We start from the raw sequence: 21,566 nt of genomic DNA on the forward strand, positions 1-21,566 counted from the left end.
GCTCAGGGTACACAAACTTTGTTTAAAACACAAAGTTATTAAAAATATTGTATTAAATGACCTTCAGGCTGTGTGTATAAGGTGTATGTGAAACATAAATGAATTGTGTGACTGTACACACACTTTGTTTAATGCACAAAGTTATAAAAAATATTGGCTAAAATGAACTTCAGGCTGTGTGTATAAGGTGTATATGTAACATAAGTGCATTCTGTGCTTAGATTTAGGTCCCATCGCCATGATATCTCATTATAGTATGCAATTATTCCAAAATACGGAAAAATCCCATATCCAAAATACCTCTTTTTGGATAAGGGAGACTCAACCTGTATTAGTAATATATAGCCTTAATGGGAAGTGATGTCACAATCACTTATCCTTAATTGTATCAGTCATAAATAGAGATACTGCTCAGTAGCTCCCTACCCCTTGATGAAGTCTGATGGACGAAACGCATTGGGCAGACCTCAATTGACTCTCCATTCTTAAGATAAGCAACCATTTCTTATCTTAGAAGTTTTATGCTTTTAGTGACTTTTTTATTGAATATATATAAATATATATATATATATATATATATATATACACACACACACATACATATACATACATATATACCTTGGATGATCCGGCACTCCCTTGTTGGTATTGGTAATGCTGGGTGCTCGTGCTATAATGTATAAGTTCCACTGTTGCTAAATCAGCAAGCTGCACGTCACTCCATTGTAAAAAAAGTGCTTTTAATGAATTTTTAAATGCATAGAGAAAACAGCCTGTCCGTCATATCAACGGCGCGTTTCGGTACCTGGCATAGTCCCTTCGTCAGGATTACTTTTGGTTGCTATAATCAGTGGTGAAAAACATGCTGTAAGAAAAAAAAAGGAAGAAAGAAAAAGTGTGCTAAATCTTACCTTATATCCCTGCTGGTGTGTGTGTGTTCAGCTGCTCACGGAGGCTGGGGAGGCGTGCCCCTGGTCCCGGTGACGAAATCCCTGAAGTGGCTGTCATTGGCTGCAGCTTGTTGCCCTGGCAACCCGGCTTGCGTCCCCGGTCTCCGGCGCTGAGTGTGAGAATAGAGATAATGTAATTAAACAGTCACAATGCATGCAGATGGACATGTAACAATCCCTGTCAGAATAATAAAGTACATAAATGAAATAAAGTGTTACTCTGCATTAATATGACTGGTTTGTTATCTAAAACTGTGAACTTGCTTGTGACTGACTGGAATGACAATGACATATATATATATATATATTTTTTTTTTTTATCATGTTTTTTATAGTGCGTTACCCTAGTTTTTACTAATGCGTAGCCTTCACAATAATTTATGTCTATAATTTTTAGCCCATCCTGTTTTAGTATTTGTGTATAAATAAATATACCTCGTTTTTTTTTTATAAATACGTATCCTGCTAAATTCTTCATACTCATTTAACTTTACTAGACACTGGCGGTCGCTAATACCCCTATTCCTATTCTCTCGTGTATATATATATATATATATATCATTAATACAGTCCCCTGGGTGAAGCTATACTTAATCACCCTCCAGAGACCAGGCGGCACTCCACGGATTTTTAAAGAGAGAAAGCTTTTATAAATATGCTCAAAAAAAATCAATACATAGTGCAAAAAAGCACTATGTATTGATATTTTTTTTGAGCATATTTATAAAAGCTTTCTCTCTTTAAAAATCCGTGGAGTGCCGCCTGGTCTCTGGAGGGTGATTAAGTATAGCTTCACCCAGGGGACTGTATTAATGATATTTCCTTCCTTGGATGGCACCCCGGTGGCTGAACATACTGTGAGTGCCTGCTATTATACTTCTTGTTTATATATATATATATATATATATATATATATATATATATATATATATATAAAGTCCAGAAATGAAGCGCACACACTTAAATAGAAATAGAAGGGTGCCGTGTCGATTCTTAATAATACAATTGTTCCCAATGTTTTGCCCAAGGGGGTTAGACAAGAGGAGACCAGCACACCACCAAATGAAAAAATATAAAAAACATTTAATGAGTAAATAGCATTATCAGGCCTTTTGAAAAAAGATTCTTAGTACTCATCATAAGTCACTGAGCAGTATTCATAGTACAGAACAGCCATCCCAACGGCCCGTTTCGGTTGTCACACCAGCTGACCCCATGATGAAGGTGTGACAACCGAAACGGGCCGTTGGGATGGCTGTTCTGTACTATGAATACTGCTCAGTGACTTATGATGAGTACTAAGAATCTTTTTTCAAAAGGCCTGATAATGCTATTTACTCATTAAATGTTTTTTATATTTTTTCATTTGGTGGTGTGCTGGTCTCCTCTTGTCTAACCCCCTTGGGCAAAACTTTGGGAACAATTGTATATATATATATATATATATCTTTTCTTTCTAAACAGAGGATCTGCATGGCTTGGATTGTAAATCGATATAGTACAGTACAATAACAGACTTACAATTCCATACTGTATGTGTCCCTGAACAGTTTCCTGAAGACAGTATAGGATTTCCTATTAGTTCAGTCCTGCAACTACGCTATGGGGAAAGTCTTCAAAGGCACAATCTTTAGTTAACTGTTAAGGGGCCCATACACCTAAAGATCTATCTTCCAATCTGGCTGGCCGGAACGAAAATCTGGCAATGGACGGGAGCAAATGACAGCCGACCATTTAAATACACATTATATACACATACACCTGTGTGGACAGCAATCCGTTTTTTAAATTTTAGATATATATATTATATATATATATATATATATATATATATATATATATATATATATATTATCAAGAATAAGGAGAGCGCACCGTTGAATGATAATAAAAGGTAACACTTTACTATGTAAATATCCACGTACATGAAAGTTAAAATTGATGCACTTAGCCAGTCCTCCGATAACTGCCGCCTCGGGCTGAACCTTCTGCTGGCGGAGTATTTTTCACGGAGAGATCGTCTGCTCTGTTCCAGACTGGAGACCGACTTCGTCTACGGATGCAAGCCACGCCCAACGCGTTTCGTCACTATGGGACTTCGTCAGGAGCTGGCTAAGTGCATCAATTTTAACTTTCATGTACGTGGATATTTACATAGTAAAGTGTTACCTTTTATTATCATTCACCGGTGCGCTCTCCTTATTCTTGATATTATTTAGAAATCCCTTACTCCTGGCAGGAGTGGATGAGCAGGCACCACATGAGCAAACAAACTCTGGACTAACCGCAGTGTGCGCGGATCTAAATTCTACATATATATATATATATATATATATATATATATATATATATATATATACATACACACACACACAAATATACATATATACACACACACACACACACACACACGGGAGCATGTAATAAATCCCTAATTTGGAGTTGGGGGTGAGGGGGGTGGACTTGGACGGGATGAGGGGGTCCAAAGCATTTTGTTGCACCTGGGCCCACCACTCGCTAGTTCTGCCACTGGCCACAGCGCACCAGCTTGGTGCTGTGTCCCTCCCCCCAGAGCCGGCCATAGGCATAGGCAAACTAGGCAATTGCCTAGGGCATTTGATATGCCTAGGGGCATCAGCAGCTTCTGCTGATTAAAATGATATGCGGCACGCCTATATTCTGTGTGTAGCATTTCATATGCAGATACAGCCACAGTCTCACACAGTATATAGGCATGCTGCATATCATTTTAATCAGCAGAAGCTGCTTGTGCATCCTAGCCACATAGCAATGCAAATAAGATGCATTTTCATTAAAAAAGGTGTGTAACGTTAGCATTGAGACAAGATTTATGAGGACACATCTGTATCCAAGCAGAGGCAGAGGTCACAGTGTTAGTGGCAGTGTGAGTGCTGTGTACATGTGAGTGAGTTGGTTGTGCAGTAGTGTTTGGAATATGTGTAAGGAGCATTATATGTGTCATGTAAAAATGCATTAATAATGTGCAACATATGTGTAAGGGGCACTATGTGTGTCATTATGTGTATAACGACATTAATAATGTGCGGCATATGTGTAACAGGGTACTACTGTATGTGTGTCATGTGTATAGGGGCACTAATAATGTGCAGCAAATGTGTAGGGGTCACTGTGTGTCATTATGTGTATAAGGGCATTAATAATGTGCGGCATATGTGTAAGGGACATTATGTCTAAAAGGGCATTAATAAAGGTTGTCATAATGTGTAAAGGCATATTATGTTTATAAGGACATTAATAATGTGTCTCATGTGTAAGGGGCATTATTGTGTGGATTTATGTGTATAAATGCATTACTAATGTGTGGCATTATGTGTATAAGGTGCTCTACTATGTGGCCTGGCGTATAGAAAGGGCACTACTGTGTCATCTAATGTGAATAAGGAACAATAGGGTGTGGTGTAATGTGAATAAGGAGCAATTCAGTATGATGTAATGTGAATAAGGGGCTCTACTGTGAGGAGTAACGTTTATAAGGTAAAGTGATACTACTGTGCGATGTAATATGAATTATGGACACTATCGAATGATGAAATGGGAAGAAAGTTACAGTACTGTGTGCCATAATTGGAATTGGGGTTACTATTGTGTGGCAATGCCCCTTGTCAGCAAAAACACACCCCTTATTGGGCTGTGCGACAATTGTGCGAACTGTTCTTATTTAAAATATAGGGGGTACAAACACCAAAACAAGGACTGCTATGGGTGAGGGGTGATGGTGCTGAGAAAGAGGTGCAAGGTCAGAGGCGGAACCAACGGTGGTGCTAGGGGGCACCAGCCAAAATCTTGCCTAGGGCATCATATTGGTTAGGGCCGGCTCTGCCTCCCCCAAGCCAGCGCCACTGGACATGCACGAGATCTAACTACTATTGCGGGATCTCCTATGCAACCCAACAGCCGCCACAGCCGGGGACAGAGCTGTCCCTGCTGTGGTGAATGGGCAATGACACCTGCAGCTGTCGATATCGATAGCTGTAGGTGTCGGAATGGTCAGTGCCACTGACCATTTATACATTACCCAGCATATCAGCGTGCTATCTTGTAGATAGCAGTACAGATAATGACCCGGGTCGTGAAAGGTTCCCAAAAAAAAAAAAACAGGGTGAGTAACCCAGAAATCCAACTTGAGTAGCGACCTGAGTTGGACACTATACGACCCAGATTACAGGGCGGTGTGAATGGGTAATCCTGGTCATCTGACCCTGGTCCCATTAACAATAGGGAGAGCTGGCTCACCGGAGCTTGGGGAGTTCATTGCCAAGCGCTGGCAGAGGATAAACCCTGGCAATAACCCAGCTCTAGCCTGCGGTGTGAGGGGGTTTTAAGCCGCTGTGACACGGCTTGAAACTTGTATTCAGTGAGCCGGACTGGATCCAGGATTTTGGTCTCAAAGGGGTATAAGTAGTGTTATACGTGTGCTGTGAGCATTACAGTTATCTGAGTGGACATAGGCAGTCCATCCCTAATCACCTCACAGGGGGACACAAAGCATAGTGAAGATGAGGTTAATATACTTAATTTATAAAAAAAAGGTTCCAAGATGCTAGTAGTGAAAACCGTTTGGAAAAACAATGAATCCAGGCATCAAGGCAAAAACTAGGCACAACGTGGAGCAAGAGCATCATTCCAAACATATTTTATGTACAAGGACCAAGGGGATCAGTATGATTTACCTACAATCAAAATCCCGATGGTCAAACTACCAACAACAATTGACCGATGGTCAAAATCGTGACAAGGTCAAAATACCGACATGGTCAAAATGCCAACATTTAAAATGTCAACACAGTCAAAATGCTGACCGTTAAAATGTTGACAGGTCAAAAAGTCGACACAAGTTTTTCAAAATTAATTTTGGTGTGTATGTCGACATAGGTCGATATGGACACCGTATAAGTGTACCACGTCCCCTCACATGGCTCGCTGAGCTCGGCACACTATTATATTCTCCCTCCACGTCCACTGGGATCGTAAAATATGAACAAGTACGTTTCAGTGAAAAAATAAGATTTTAAACCTACCGGTAAATCTTTTTCTCCTAGTCCGTAGAGGATGCTGGGGACTCCGTAAGGACCATGGGGTATAGACGGGCTTCGCAGGAGACATGGGCACTATAAAGAACTTTAGAATGGGTGTGCACTGGCTCCTTCCTCTATGCCCCTCCTCCAGACCCCAGTTAGAGAAACTGTGCCCAGAGCAGACGGACAGTACGAGGAAAGGATTTTGAAAATACAAGGGCAAGATTCATACCAGCCCACACCATCCACACCATATAACCTGGAATATACGAACCAGTCAACAGTATGAAACAAACAGCATCAGTCCGAGACTGACCAAAACTGTAACATAACCCTTATGTAAGCAATAACTATATACAAGTCTTGCAGAATGTTGTCCGCACTGGGACGGGCGCCCAGCATCCTCTACGGACTAGGAGAAAAAGATTTACCGGTAGGTTTAAAATCTTATTTTCTCTTACGTCCTAGAGGATGCTGGGGACTCGGTAAGGACCATGGGGATTATACCAAAGCTCCCAAATGGGCGGGAGAGTGCGGATGACTCTGCAGCACCGATTGAGCAAACACGAGGTCCTCATCAGCCAGGGTATCAAACTTGTAGAACTTTGCAAAAATGTTTGAACCCGACCAAGTCGCCGCTCGGCAAAGCTGTAATGCAGAGACGCCTCGGGCAGCCGCCCAAGAAGAGCCCACCTTCCTAGTGGAATGGGCCTTTACCGAATTTGGTAACGGCAATCCAGCCGTAGAATGAGCCTGCTCAATCATAGTACAGATCCAGAGAGCAATAGTCTGCTTAGAAGCAGGAGCGCCATCCTTGTTGGCTGCATACAGGACAAACAGTGCCTCTGTTTTCCTAACCCGAGCCGTTCTGGCTACATAAATTTTCAATGCCCTGACCACATCCAGGGACTCAGAATCCTCCAAGTCCCGTGTAGCCACAGGCACCACAATAGGTTGGTTCATATGAAAAGAGGAAACCACCTTAGGCAAAAATTGAGTAAGAGTCCGCAACTCAGCTCTATCCACATGGAAAATCAGATAAGGGCTTTTGTGAGACAAAGCCGCCAACTCAGACACTCGTCTTGCCGATGCCAAGGCCAACAACATGACCACCTTCCAAGTGAGATACTTCAATTCCACGGATTGAAGAGGCTCAAACCAGTGAGACTTAAGGAACTGTAACACCACGTTAAGGTCCCATGGTGCCACTGGAGGCACAAAAGGAGGCTGGATGTGCAGCACTCCTTTCACAAAAGTTTGGACTTCTGGGAGAGAAGCCAATTCCATCTGAAAGAAAATGGACAGGGCTGAAATCTGTACCTTAATGGAGCCTAATTTTAGGCCCATATTCACTCCAGTCTGTAGGAAGTGGAGAAAACGGCCCAGATGGAAATCTTCCGGAGGAGCATTCTTGGTCTCACACCAAGACACATACTTCCTCCAGATATGGTGATAATGTTTCGCTGTCACCTCCTTCCTAGCCTTTATCAGAGTAGGAATTACCTCATCCGGAATGCCCTTTCCAGCTAGGATCCGGCGTTCAACCGCCATGCCGTCAAACGCAGCCGCGGTAAGTCTTGGAACAGACAGGGCCCCTGTTGCAAAAGGTCCTCTCTGAGAGGAAGAGGCCACGGATCTTCTGTGAGCATTTCCTGCAGATCCGGATACCAGGCCCTTTGAGGCCAATCTGGAACAATGAGAATTGTCTGTACTCATTTTTGTCTGATGATTCTCAATATTTTTGAGATGAGGGGAAGAGGAGGGAACACATAGACCGACTGAAACACCCACGGTGTCACCAGGGCGTCCTCTACTACTGCCTGAGGGTCCCTTGACCTGGCGCAATACCTCGGAAGCTTCTTGTTGAGGCGTGACGCCATCATGTCTATTTGAGGCAGTCCCCACTGACTTGCAATCTCTGTGAAAACTTCTTGATGAAGACCCCACTCCCCTGGATGTAGATCGTGTCTGCTGAGGAAGTCTGCTTCCCAGTTGTCCACTCCCGGAATGAAGGCTGCTGTCAGAGCGCTTACATGATTTTCCGCCCAGCGAAGAATTCTGGTGGCTTCCGCCATTGCCACTCTGCTCCTTGTTCCGCCATGGCGGTTTACATGAGCCACGGCTGTGACGTTGTCTGACTGAATCAGAACCGGTAGGTCGCGAAGAAGATTCTCCGCTTGACGCAGGCCGTTGTATATGGCCCTCAATTCCAGTACGTTGATGTGTAGACAAGCCTCCTGGCTTGACCACAGTCCCTGGAAGTTTCTTCCCACTGTGACTGCTCCCCATCCTCGGAGGCTCGCGTCCGTGGTCACCAGAACCCAGTCTTGAATGCCGAACCTGCGACCCTCTAGAAGGTGAGCACTCTGCAGCCACCACAAGAGAGATACCCTGGCCCTGGGGGACAGGCTGATCTTCTGATGAAGGGTAACCCTGAAGGAGCTGCAGAGTTCCACAGCAGAGACTGGTGTATCTACTCATGTGACCACAATAAGCCATACACTCCATAGAGCTGGGCTTTATGGAAGAGTAGCCAGAAAAATGCCATTACTTAGTGTTAAAAATAAGAAAGCACGTTTTGAGTTTGCCAAAAGGCATGTGGACGACTTCCCAAATGTATGGAGGAAGGTGCTCTGGTCAGATGAGACTAAAATTGAACTTTTCGGCCACCAAGGAAAACGCTATGTCTGGTGCAAATCCAACACATCCCATCACCCCAAGAACAACATCCCCACAGTGAAACATAGTGGTGGCAGCATCATGCTGTGGTGATGTTTTTCAGCAGCAGGGTCTGGGAAACTGTTTCGAGTCGAGGGAAAGATGGATGGTGGTAAATACAGGGATATTCTTGAGCAAAATCTGTTTCAGTCTACCTGTGATTTGAGACTGGGACAGAGGTTCACCTTCCAGCAGGACAATGACCCAAAGCATACTGCTAAAGCAACACTCGAGTGGTTTAACTGGAAACATTTAAATATGTTGGAATGGTCTAGTCAAAGCCCAGATCTCAATCCAATTGAGAATCTGTGGTCAGACTTGAAGATTGCTGTTCACAAGCGGAAACCATCCAACATGAAGGAGCTGGAGCAGTTTTGCCTTGAGTAATGGGCAAAAATCCCAGTGGCAAGATGTGGCAAGCTCATAGAGACTTATCCAAAGCGACTTGCAGCTGTAATTGCCGCAAAGGGTGGCTCTACAAAATACTGACTTTAGGGGGGTGAATAGTTATGCACGCTGAAGTTTTCTGTGAATGAAATGATGCAAACCTTCAAACAATCCATTTTAATTCCAGGTTGTGAGGCAACGAAACATAAAAAATGCAAAGAGGAGGGGGTGAATACTTTAGCAAGGTACTGTATATAGGCGGTGCTCCACCCTGTACATGGCACCCCCGAGAGACGGCACATATACTGATTATACTGATACCTTACTGGCAGGAGTACCAGGGATCAGTGCTGCCACAATCCGGGGACCTGCGGCACATCACCCACTACATCACTCGCATCTGCGTTCCGCGGGCACCCTGTATACAGCCAGGGCACTGTGACGTCACAAATTCTAGAACCCAGGGCACCAGCAGCACACAGCAGTGATACATACAGCGCCATATACACCTCCCTCCGGCCCGCTCTTCGGCGCCTCTTCCACTTCTCCCACATGCTGGTGAGGCTCACACCTAGAGCTCCGGCTGTCACAGTCATGTGCCCGCAGCATTACTCATCTGTTCTGATGCGTACTCCAATGCTGTCATGGCTAGCTGTGTGCGGGCGTGGTAATGCCCCATTGCAAATATCAGGGATCTCTTTGCATGCTTCAGGTCTATGCCATCGTGACTGTGTTCTCTTGAAAAGCATGCATCCTTGTAGTGATGACTGCACTCTTCAAATGCCCTTTGTAGTGCAATAACTTTATCTTAGTTTTTTGGTCTTAATTTTCTTGGTGTGTTTGTGTCTATTCTTGCTTGATGCCTGCCCTGACCGTAGCTTGCGTTCTTGACCTAATTCTATTCCCTGCCATCTGCCCAGCCCTTTGACTGGATGTCACAAAAGGGACATTAACTGTCTAGGTAGGGTATTTAGCAGTAACAAGTGACACTACAATAATCTGATAGCTTTTGTTTTTACAAGAAGTAGATTTTTTCTTCATGAGCTGGCAACGCTGTGGGGACATCCATGGTCATAAGCACAGCCGTGGAATGCTCCCTGGATTCGCGTTGCTGCTACCGGGAGGAAGGTAAGAGGGCCTCCTAGCAGGACATGCCATTAAATCGCATTCCGACCGCGATCTGGGGAGACTGACTGCGGCGCTGGCGTAGACACTGTCACCGAGCAGGAACCCCACTAGACCACTAGGGCATAAGGGCACAGGTTTAGGTGTATTAACACCTAGTTTAATAAGGCCCTGCAGTACCTGGGGTGGAATACCAGCATAGGGGAGGCGGTGCTTGACCTGTAGCTCCTCCCCCGGCTCTGGGTGACATCTACAGCAGACTTCCCGCCCTTAAGCTGCTTTACTCTACCACTTTCCTCTCAGTAGACACAAGGCAGCGAGTTATCTGCTATATTCTCTAGTCTACGGGCTGTGCTGTGATATAGGGGTCCATTGCAGTATTATATTAATGTGATATAAATTCTGCATTGTGTGTGACCGAGTGCGTCTGGTTTCACTTTCAAGTGTATCTCATATATATCTCCCTATTATTCTATACCCTAGGCTGCGGTGCATTTGGGTTAGAATATAAGTAACACAGGTTTTATCCAGTGGCCCGGAGGCATGATAAATGTTGGTGCCCCCCTACATATACTCACCAGTGACGTGCGGTGAGGTCAATGACTGGGGAGGCACTGGCTAATAACAGAAATGGATTTACACCAAGGTACAGCTTGGGGTGAGTAGGGGGTGTTCTTCCCTCTCCCTAACCCTCCCTTCCCGTAGCCCAACCCTAACCTCCCTAGTGCCTAACCCTGATATGTGTGCCTTTAGTACAGGATAGATAGGTTAAATAATCCTATATACATATACAGCCCCCCCGCTAGTACAAGGTTCCCTTTCTTTCGACTGGGCTAGCCCCCAGGAAGGCAGGTAAGGATCACCCCTTTTTTCATGAGTAGAGCACACCATGGGTATCTTTGGGTTTGACAGTTCATGTCTAACCCATGCAGGAAGCAGACACTGTACACAGACCGCTGACGTTCTGTACTAGCATGCCTGACCGAGAGCCGGGACTCGCACTGCGGCACGCAACATCCCAGCACAGCCAAACACCACACTAGCATAAGTAGGAAATACACCTTCCCGCCACATCCCACCCAGACTCCTGCAGACTCGGGTGACTGGTAATACTGGGGAGTGTGAGGAGGGGATCCCCTTGCTGGTACCTCACTCACTGCGGCTGTGGCTGCATTGTGCCAGTAGCCGGTGTACTAAGCCTAAACATTGCAGGTGCCCAGGTTACCATGCTAATTGCTGACACTCAGTATGGCATTACAGAGACACTGCACACCCTGCCAGCAGGAGGAACACAGCCTGGTACACGCTGCTGCAGACACCTTATACACACATAGGCTATAGCTGAGGTGGTAAACCACTACTCGGCTCACTGGCCTTGGTGAATCCGTAGGATGTTTTAAAAATTCTGGGGTAACAGGAGCCTCCTCCGTAAATGGGAGGGTAGGCAACTATGCAGTAAACATTTGGAGATTTCGAAAGATAACAGTTTGACTTACTCTATGGGCTCTGTGACACTACAGTAACTAGGGGTCAACAGCTGCCCTTCATATAATATCAATATACGAATATACCTCCCAACATGACCCTCTCCAGGAGGGACACAATGCTCGGCTCCTGGACTTCCCTCTTAATTGATGATTGCCAGCCCCGGTGCTGAAACACCTTTCCTATCCATTAACTTGTTCAACACAGGTGCCGGCAGTCATAGAGAAAGGGAAAAGTCCAGAAGCAGAGCATTGTGTCCCTCCTGGAGAGGGTCATGTTGTGAGGTATGTACTAATAACATAATTTCCTTATACATACCTCCCAACATGACCCTCTCCAGGAGGGACACAATGCTCTGCTTCTGGACTTTTCTCTTAATCTATGAATGCCGGCACCTGTGTTGAACAGGTTAATGGATAGGAAAGGTGTTTCATTACAGGTGATGGCAATCATCAATTAAGAGGGGAGTCCAGAAGCAGAGCATTCTGTCCCACCCGGAGAGGGTCATGTTGGGAGGTATGCTTATACCCTAATGTTGGGAGGTATGCTTATACCCTAAGTGGCAGATAATTTTTTGGAAACCAATTTACCAGATAAGACATAAACGCTATCTTAGTAACATCACTAACAAGGCAAAACTATGCCTTGTAAGTGATTGCCCCTTTTATAAAACGTCTGGGATCGGCCGTCAACCTTCGGACTCCATTGCATCCCGGCAACAATATGGTAACTCAGGGCAGCAAAATCTACAATCAGCAATAACAAGATTTACAACCAAAACCTTTCAAATAAATATAATCTACCGTATATACTCGAGTATAAGTCGACCCGAATATAAGCCGAGGCACCTAATTTCCCCCCAAAAAACTGGGAAAACTTATTGACTCGAGTATAAGCCTAGGGTGGGAAATGCAGCTCTCATACTGCCGGATATGCCCCCCAGTGCCAGATATGCCCCCACAGTGCTAAATATGCCCCCATGGTGCCAGATATGCCCCCACATTGCCAGATACACATATTCCCCCACGGTGCCAGATATGCCCTCATATCCAGATATGCTCTCATAGTGCCAGATATTCCCCCACAGTGCCACATATGCCCTCATACTGCCAGATAATCCCCCACAGTGCCACATATGCCCTCATAGTGCCAGATATGCCCCCACAGTGCTACATATGCCCCCACAGTGCCAGATACCGTATGCCCTCATAGTGCCCGATGTGCCCTGCCCCCAACTCCCCCCCCCGACACACCCGCGCTCCCCCTCCCGTAGCCTGTCTCTACTCACCAACAATGACGGGGCATAGGAGTGCAGGCAGCGGCAGGCGGTGCGGGCAGCGGTGGCCGTCCTTGGGACAGAACGCAGCGGCTGAGGAGGCGGGCGGCGCGGCGGTGCTTCAGCGAGCATGGAGAGGGAGAAGGATGGCTGCAGCAGCGTCACTGGTTGATGCACCAATTACAGTGCGCTGCTGCGGCTCCCGAGTCCCCCTCCCTCCTCCTCCTCCTTCCCTCATGGCTGCCCCCTGCGCTCTGCTCCTGCACAGGACTCCGGGAGCATCACTCGAGATTAAGCCGAGGGGGAGCTTTTTCAGCACAAAAAATGTGCTGAAAAACTCGGCTTATACTCGAGTATATACGGTATATCAAATCATATAGCGTGATAACCACATTTACATGCTGCTTAATTAGGCAGGTATACAGCACTATGTAATATTAACCGATAAAGTGCCTGTAATTGTCTCAAGACATGTATGCAAGGAATATGACCACATACACCATCTGACAAATACTTTTTTTTACCTCCACTGGGGTCAGTGTTAATACACACACACACTGCCAGACTACACAGACACTCACTAAGTTGAGACTGTGCACTCCTCCTCCTTCTCCAGTTTGTCCAAGCCCCTGCCATTTCAGAGCTGTCAGTCTCTCTATGAGAGCAGCTCTCCACCCTTGGCCAGTTCCTCCATAATTCCCCATCCAAGATGTCTCACTGCCCATGGCTCACAATGCACTGCTATCATGGTTTTGGCCGGGGAGGGATCCGCCGCAGCTGCCGCAGGAGAGGGGCATTGTGGAGTGTGTTCTTCATGCCTGCATCAGGGCCGGCAACAGAAATTTTGGGGCCCAGTACACTGAAATCTCTGCGCCCCCCCTTCCCCAGCCCAAACCCCCTCTTGCCCCCTGACTCACAGTCACACATCCCTCCCTGCATGTGCCAATAAATATATTGATGAGTCTGATCTCATCTGACATGCACATGCATGCATGCAGATGCATCCATATGTGCAGAATGCAGATGCATGCAGAATGTGCCTGCCTGCATCCCGCCCCAAACCAATCCTACAGCCCTAAACCAAACCCAAATCCCATTCCCTATACATGTATTATATGAACTGAGAAAAGCCTTACCAGCAGGCTGCCTGCAGCAGCAACACACTGACACTCACAGCCGCCCGCCGGAGCCGCGGCGCTAATTGACTAGGCTTGCATCGCCTCCCCAATTCCCGCAGTACTCTGTCTGTCCCGACTGGGCCGCTCCTGCTTTGCGCTCCGTCCAGCTCCTCACTCACTCACACAGCACAGTCACGGAGACCGCGTGCGGTGAGGACTCTGGAGGGGCGGCCCGGACGGCAGGTGACCTGGGGCTGGGGGCACTGAGGGGTGAACACAGGACTCCGGAGGGAGGGAGAACACGCACGCTGAACAAAAAAAAAAAAAAAATCAACCACACAGCGGGCGGCCCGGCCTGGACCTTGGGGCCCCTAACAACGACGGGGCCCGGGCCGGGTGTCCCCTTTGACCCCCCCTGTCGCTGGGCCTGGCCTGCATACACCATTGATTCACTCCTTGCAGGCTATATGCAGTGTAATGCTGTGCGGCCACGGACAATGCTACCTGACGTGTGTGGCTGGCGAATTCGTCATTGTGCATCAAGCTCCACCCATTTCGTGGCCTTCCTTGCGCATTTCAAATTTTAGATGTGCCTGGAGGGTTCCGTGGGATTGGAAGGGCTTTGCGGGGTAGCGGGAGACTGGTTGGTGGAACAGGAGTCTACCGCAGGATGTGGGAGCATTGGCAAGTGTGAACCGAGTACAAACATAAGAAATGACACCAGGAGTACTCCAGTGTACAGAACAACAAGTGAGGAACCCCAGTGTCCATCTTCCTCACACTCCCAGCCAGAGCTGTGCTGCTGCTTCAGCAGTGTGTGTGGGAATGAGGGAGTAACATACTTAGGTTACTGCTTATCAGTAACACACATCCACAGGCAGCAGCTGAAGGCTGGAGCAGACAGTGACACACAACCTGCTCCTCCCATAGCTCCAACCCTGACAGCAGCAGCCTGATCCTACTGTACATGGCTATAGCAGTGCTACCACAGCTATAGACGTTGGAGTGTGCACCCTGATAGCCTTACCCACAATCTGTAACACGACCAGCACTTGGAGAGGGAGGGGGAGAGAGCCGAACTCTGCACTGACAATGACAGCAGGAAACAGTCACTGCTCAGTGCTGCAGCTGCTGACCAATCAAACCTGCCTCACTGACAGGGATGTGCTCTGAGGTCTGATGCAGGCACGCCCCTGTAACTGAGGCAGATCTGCTGGTGCCTCTATTCTATGATTTTTCAATGGGCTTTTCCTGCCCTCCGTTTGGCCCCGCCTCCTGCCCGCCCCCCGCTCACACACTTTCTCATTGTCAGTGGGAGGCAGCGCTCTCAGCTGCCTCCCACCCACATTTAGCACTGTTTTCACAGCAAATAGGATTAGAAAAATGCAAAGAGGATAATTATGACACAGGAAGTGTTATAAATATCTTCTTTGTATTACTTTACTCATTATGACAGGGGACTGCCTCCCCTGCCTCCCCTCACTGCACGTCCCTGATACACACACATACCATATGTAACTTTCCGGCACTCAGGGTGAACAGTTGTAGCGTGCTCAGGTACCTTTCCCAATAGTAATATAGATACACATACAAAGTGGACACACTCCAAGTCAGTCATTACAATAAAACAGACACCAGCATACCTGTATAGTACAGCTACAGTGCTCCCTCACCCACTAGCGTGTCTCGATGGAGATGCTTTGGCGCAGCGGTGTGCCGATATATATAAAAAACACACAAACACCTCATTCACTTAAAAACACACACACGTCTCTTTCACTTAAACACACACACGCACGCCTTTCACTTAAACACACAAATGCCTCTTTCACTTAAAACACACACATGCCTCTCACTTACACATGCCTCTTACACACACACACACACACACACACACACACACACACGTGCCTCCTTCACTTAAAAACACACACACGCCTCTCACTTACACACACACATGCCTCTCACACACCTCTCACTTACACACACACACACACACACACACACACACACACACACACACACACGCGCGGACAACCCTCCATATATTTGTAAGGTGGCGTGTACCCAGACCAGGTGTGTGCTCTGTACATAGTCCTGTAGAAATGCTCAAATGCCTCCTTTAATCCTTGCTTCTCACACACATGCCTCTCACTTACACACACACATTCCTCACACACACACACACACACACACACACACGCCTCTCACTTACACACACATGCCTCTCACTTACACACACATGCCTCTCACTTACACACACATACATACATGCCTCCCACACACACATGCCACTCACTTACACACACACCTCACTTAAAAACATGCACACACAAAACATTGTGCTTCCAACATTTATTAAAGCCCCCCCAGCACCCCCAACTGCACCTTCCCCACACCCCCCACAATGCAGCTTGAGGCAAGTGCTGCCAGTGTCTACCTTTGGCTATCATCAGCCTGACTAAGGAACAGAGAGCTTCACTTGGCTGGCTTGCTTAACTGGAAAAGCCCTGGAGGAGCTGCGCTCTGGAGCTCCCCCTAGCTGCAGCCAGTGCCAGCTCTCTGTATATACAGGAGGCAGCTTCCGAGTCACTGACATAGACCCTCCGTCTGCAAGAATAATAATTAAAAAAAAAGTAGCAGCGAGCGATCATCAGGTAGCGGGAGACAGTGGAGGAGATGTGCCCCCTTGAGGTCAGGAGCCCGGCGGCAGACGACTCCACTGCCTCCCACAGTTCCGCCACTGGTTTTATATATATTCATATATAAGAGTCTATTACGCTTGCCCGGCTGTCGGGATCTCGGTGGCCAGCATACCAGCGCCGGGATCCCCACCGCTGGAATGCCAGCAGCGGGGCAAGCACAACAGAGCCCCTTTGACACCCCAAGAGGGAAAATAGTTGTCGGTATCATGGCGGTTGGGTTCCCAGCGCCGGTATCCTGACAGCCGGGATATCGAGTGCCACCCCATATATAAGTATATTAATCTGTGTCACAGTTACATTGTACCCTGTACTGCTTGCATTAAGTCTTCTGTACTGTTTACATTGCATTTATCGTACTGTATAAGTCCAGTTATTTCCATTATCAGAATGTCTAACAAAAAGGGTCGCAAACAGGCTGAAGCCCCTGTAACAATGTCATGCACAGTGTGCTCAGCTGGTTTGGCTGAGGGGGACATATTACATGACAGTCTCTGTACTGTTTGTTTTATGTCTACCAATCAATCCGCTGCTCCTGCCCCTGTTCAGGAGACCCCCATGGGCAGTATTTTCATAATTACTAGGTACTCTGGTAGAACACCTTGCGTCCCTATGGGTCCGACTGTGGCACTTCCTCCTCAAATTGTCACTATGGTGAACCCACTGTGGGCAGAAAATTTGTCTAATCAATTGCAGCAGCTTAATCAGTCGCTGCCTAGACAAAATGCTCCCACAGGTCACACGTGTCTCTAATCCCCCCAAGCAGGCTACTTCTACCTCACAATCCACTATCCTCTCTGATGTTTCATCTGAAGAGGAGGGGGAGTGTACTATTCTCTCTGACACAGACTCCCGTGTTGCAGATGAGGATTATCCCATGTCCATAGATGTCCCTGCACTGGTGAATGCTATTAAGCATATCCTCCAACTCTCTGAGGAGGATTCCACTACAGTGGCTAAAAATACTGACAAGTTTAAAAAGCAGAAGGTGGTTAAAACTGAATTACCCCATTTTGATCATTTGTTGGACATCAGACTGGAACCCTGGACTACCCCAGGCAAAAAGTTCCCTGTCTCCAAAGGGGCTTTAACTCGTTAAGTTCTCCCTGCAGAGCTGTGCAACAAATGGGAAAATCTGCCTCTGGAGGATTCTCATTTCGCCCTCCTCATGGTGTCATCCACTCTTCCAGTTATTACAGTCACCCCTCTGAAGGAACCGACTCATAAACGTATTGAAGGGTGCCTGAAATCTAAATACCCCCTTATAGGAGCTGTTCATAGACCCACTATAGCTGCTTCTTGGGCTGCAAAGGCCATGGAAGCTTGGGTTCAGGAACTGGAGGATGAGCTTACTGAGCATGTCTCTGAGGAAGGCAGACTATGCCTGTCTAACATTAAGATGGCTTCTTATTACATACAAGAAGTGTCATCTGAGGCGGGAGTGCTGGCCATCAAGGCATCTGCTATGTCCATTCTGGCATGCCACATTCTGTGGTTGAGACCATGGAAAGTGGATTTAGATTCCAAAAAAACCTTGGAAATCCTCCCCTTCACTGGGGACATTCTGTTTGGGGAAGACCTAAATAAAAAAGTGTCTGAACTGGCAGCTGCCAAGACAGCTTTTCTCCCCATTAATAATCCTTCTCAGAAGACCAAGAATACCATTTTTTGTTCCTTTCGGCTTGAGGGAAAATTGAGGGGTTAGTCATACACTAGACAGTATTGCAATCCCAAACCCTCCAAGTCCAAGGCTAAACAGCCCTGGGCAGCCCAGCAGACTGCCGCTAAGCCTGACAAGCTTGCAGCCTGATGGGGCGGGCCTTCCTCTGGGGTACCCAAGGGTGGGGGGCCGACTTCTGCCCTTCGCCCAGGTCTGGCACGCGACCACTTCGGACGTTTGGGTGCTAGAAGTTGTCTCTCACGGGTACACTGTCTCGCTCAAGGGATGTCCCCCTCACCAGTTCTTCACCAAGGGCCTTCCATATGACCTGCTGAAGGCACAAACTCTGCAAACTGTAGTCAAGGCCTTCCTTCATACAGGAGTGATTGTGCCATTTCCTCAGTCCCAAAGGGGCAGAGGTTATTACTCGACCCTGTTCTTGGTACCCAAACCCAATGGTTCACACCTGCCTACTCTCAACCTCAAATCTTTGAACAAGTTTGTGAAAGTATCCAAGTTTTGAATGGAAACTTTGTGCTCGATAGTCCTGGCTATGGAACCCGGAGACAATATGGTATCCCTGGATATACAGGATGCATATCTGCATATTCCTATTGCCAAGTCACATCAGCAGTTCCTGCGATTTGCTATTGGCAACCTACATTACCAATTCCAGGTGCTGCCATTTGAACTGGCGACAGCTCCTCATATCTTCACCAAAGTCATGACTGTTATGACGGCTTACCTCCATCGCCAGGGGATCAGAACCCTGCCATACCTGGACGATCTTCTGATCCTGACAAATTCAAAGGAAATTCTTCTCATCTCCAACTGACAATAACTTTCCTTCAGGCCCACGGGTGGCTGATAAAGTGGAGAAAGTCCTCACTGGTTCCATCTCAGAGCATGGTACACCTAGGGGCACTTCTGGACACCCACAGTCAGACTGTTTCTTTCTCCAGACAAGGTCCTGAAAATTCAGGACCGGATACGACACTTCCTTCATCACCCCAGAGTGTCAGTACACTTGTCGATGCAAGTGCTTGATCTGATGGTATCATCCTTCGACATGATAGAGTACGCTCAGTTTCATTCCCGCCCTCTACAATTGATCCTATCCAAATGGAATGGCCTGCCTCATCGGATCAGATCTCAGATGATCTCTGTGACTCCGGAGGTTCGCTCGTTGCTGTCCTGGTGGCTACAGGACCAGCAAATAAGCATGAGCCATCCCTTCTGGATCCCCAGCTGGGTCCTACTAACAACAAATGCCAGTCTGCAGGGTTGGGGAGTGGTGATAGGGCAAAACTCCTTTCAGGGTTGTTGGAAGGATCCCTGCTTCACATCAATATTCTGGAATGGAGAGCAGTGTTCAATGCACTGTTTCTGGCTTTTCCACTGGTACAGAATAGGCCTGTTCAAGTACAATCAGACAATGCCACCATGGTGGTCTACATCACCCATCAAGGCAGTACCCAAGGCCGGATGGCAATGTTGGAAGTATCCTTCAATGGGTGGAACGCCATCTGCTGATCAAATCGGCAGTGTTCATTCCAGGCATCCTAAACTGGGAAGCAGACTTCCTCAGTTGTCAGGACGTTCACTCCGGAGAGTGGGGTCTTCCTCCTGAAGTCTTCCAACTACTCGTAGACAGATGGGGCTTCCCAGACGTGGACTTCATGAATAAGAAGAAATTGCCACAGCAATGCTACAAATGTAACTAGTGTTTCTAGTCTTGTGTTTCTACTTATAGCGTTAGAAGCAAACATAACCAAGTTACATACAGACACAGTCTGAGCAAAGCTACTACAGTTCCAACAATGTGTGCCATTTAAGTTTAATGCTGAAAGTACTGCATTACACACAGAGAGTGAGAAACTTCAAGTAATTATACATATAATAAAACTGGGAATTACGGATAGTGTAATGGTTAGCATTACTGCCTCACAGCACTGAGGTTATGGTTTCCATTCCCACCAAGGCCCTAACTGTGTGGAGTTTGTATATTCTCCTCTCACTTGCATGGGTTTCCTCCCACAATCCAAAAATATAAATGCAGCAGTAGGGTGACTACATTTACAAAATGTTAACTGTTTCTCAGCAACTATTGTCTGAGTAGAATATTGAGAAATTGCCGTAGCAATGCTACAAAATGTATCGTGTGAGTTTGACTTTCTAGTCATAGCGTTAGAAGCAAACACAACCAAGTTACATACAGACACAGGGGGTAATTCAGAGTTGATCGCAGCAACAAATTTATTAGCAGTTGGGCAAAACCATGGAGGTCATTCCGAGTTGATCGCTAGCTGCTTTTGGTTGCAGCGCAGCGATCAGGCAAAGAAACACCAGTTCTGCGCATGCGGTGCAATGTGCACGCGCGTCGTACTATTACAACAAACAATGTAGTTTCACACAAGGTCTAGCAAAGCTTTTCAGTCGCACTGCTGACCACAAAGTGATTGACAGGAAGCGGGCGTTTCTGGGTGGTAACTGACCGTTTTCAGGGAGTGAGTGAAAAAACGCAGGCGTGCCGGATAAAAACGCAGGAGTGGCTGGTGAAACGTAGGCGTGGCTGGCCGAACGCATGGCGTGTTCGTGACGTCAAAACAGGAACTAAATAGTCTGCAGTGAACGCAAGCTAGGAGTAGGTCTGGAGCTACTCTGAAGCTGCACAAAATTATTTTGTAGCCGCTGTGCGATCCTTTCGTTCGCACCTCTGCTAAGATACACTCCCAGAGGGCGTCGGCTTAGCGTTTGCATGGCTGCTAAAAGCAGCTAGCGAGCGAACAACTCGGAATGAGGCCCCATGTGCACTGCAGGGGGGGGGGGCAGATATAACATGTGCAGAGAGACAGTTAGATTTGGGCGGGGTGTGTTCAAACTGAAATCTAAATTGCAGTGTAAAAATAAAGCAGCCAGTATTTACCCTGCACAGAAACAAAATAACCCATCCAAATCTAAATCTCTCTGCAAATGTTATATCTGCCACACCTGCACTGCACTTGGGGGGTCATTCCGAGTTGATCACTAGCTGCCGTTGTTCGCAGCGCAGCGATCAGGCAAAAAAAATCGGCATTTCTGCGCATGC

General features: G+C 46.9%; 1 long non-coding RNA gene across 3 annotated transcripts in view; it reads right to left on the reverse strand.

Annotated features, from left to right (window-relative positions):
- The window catches only part of LOC134899958 (uncharacterized), a 173,412-nt gene that overhangs the window by 55,516 nt on the left and 96,330 nt on the right, over positions 1-21,566 (reverse strand). For all 3 annotated transcript variants that reach the window (XR_010173494.1, XR_010173496.1, XR_010173488.1), the window contains exon 3: positions 912-1,060. This is a non-coding gene — a long non-coding RNA (uncharacterized LOC134899958). The remainder of the gene's footprint in view (positions 1-911; positions 1,061-21,566) is intronic.

Source organism: Pseudophryne corroboree, chromosome 1 (assembly GCF_028390025.1).
Source record: "Pseudophryne corroboree isolate aPseCor3 chromosome 1, aPseCor3.hap2, whole genome shotgun sequence".
Taxonomy (NCBI): Eukaryota; Metazoa; Chordata; class Amphibia; order Anura; family Myobatrachidae; genus Pseudophryne; species Pseudophryne corroboree.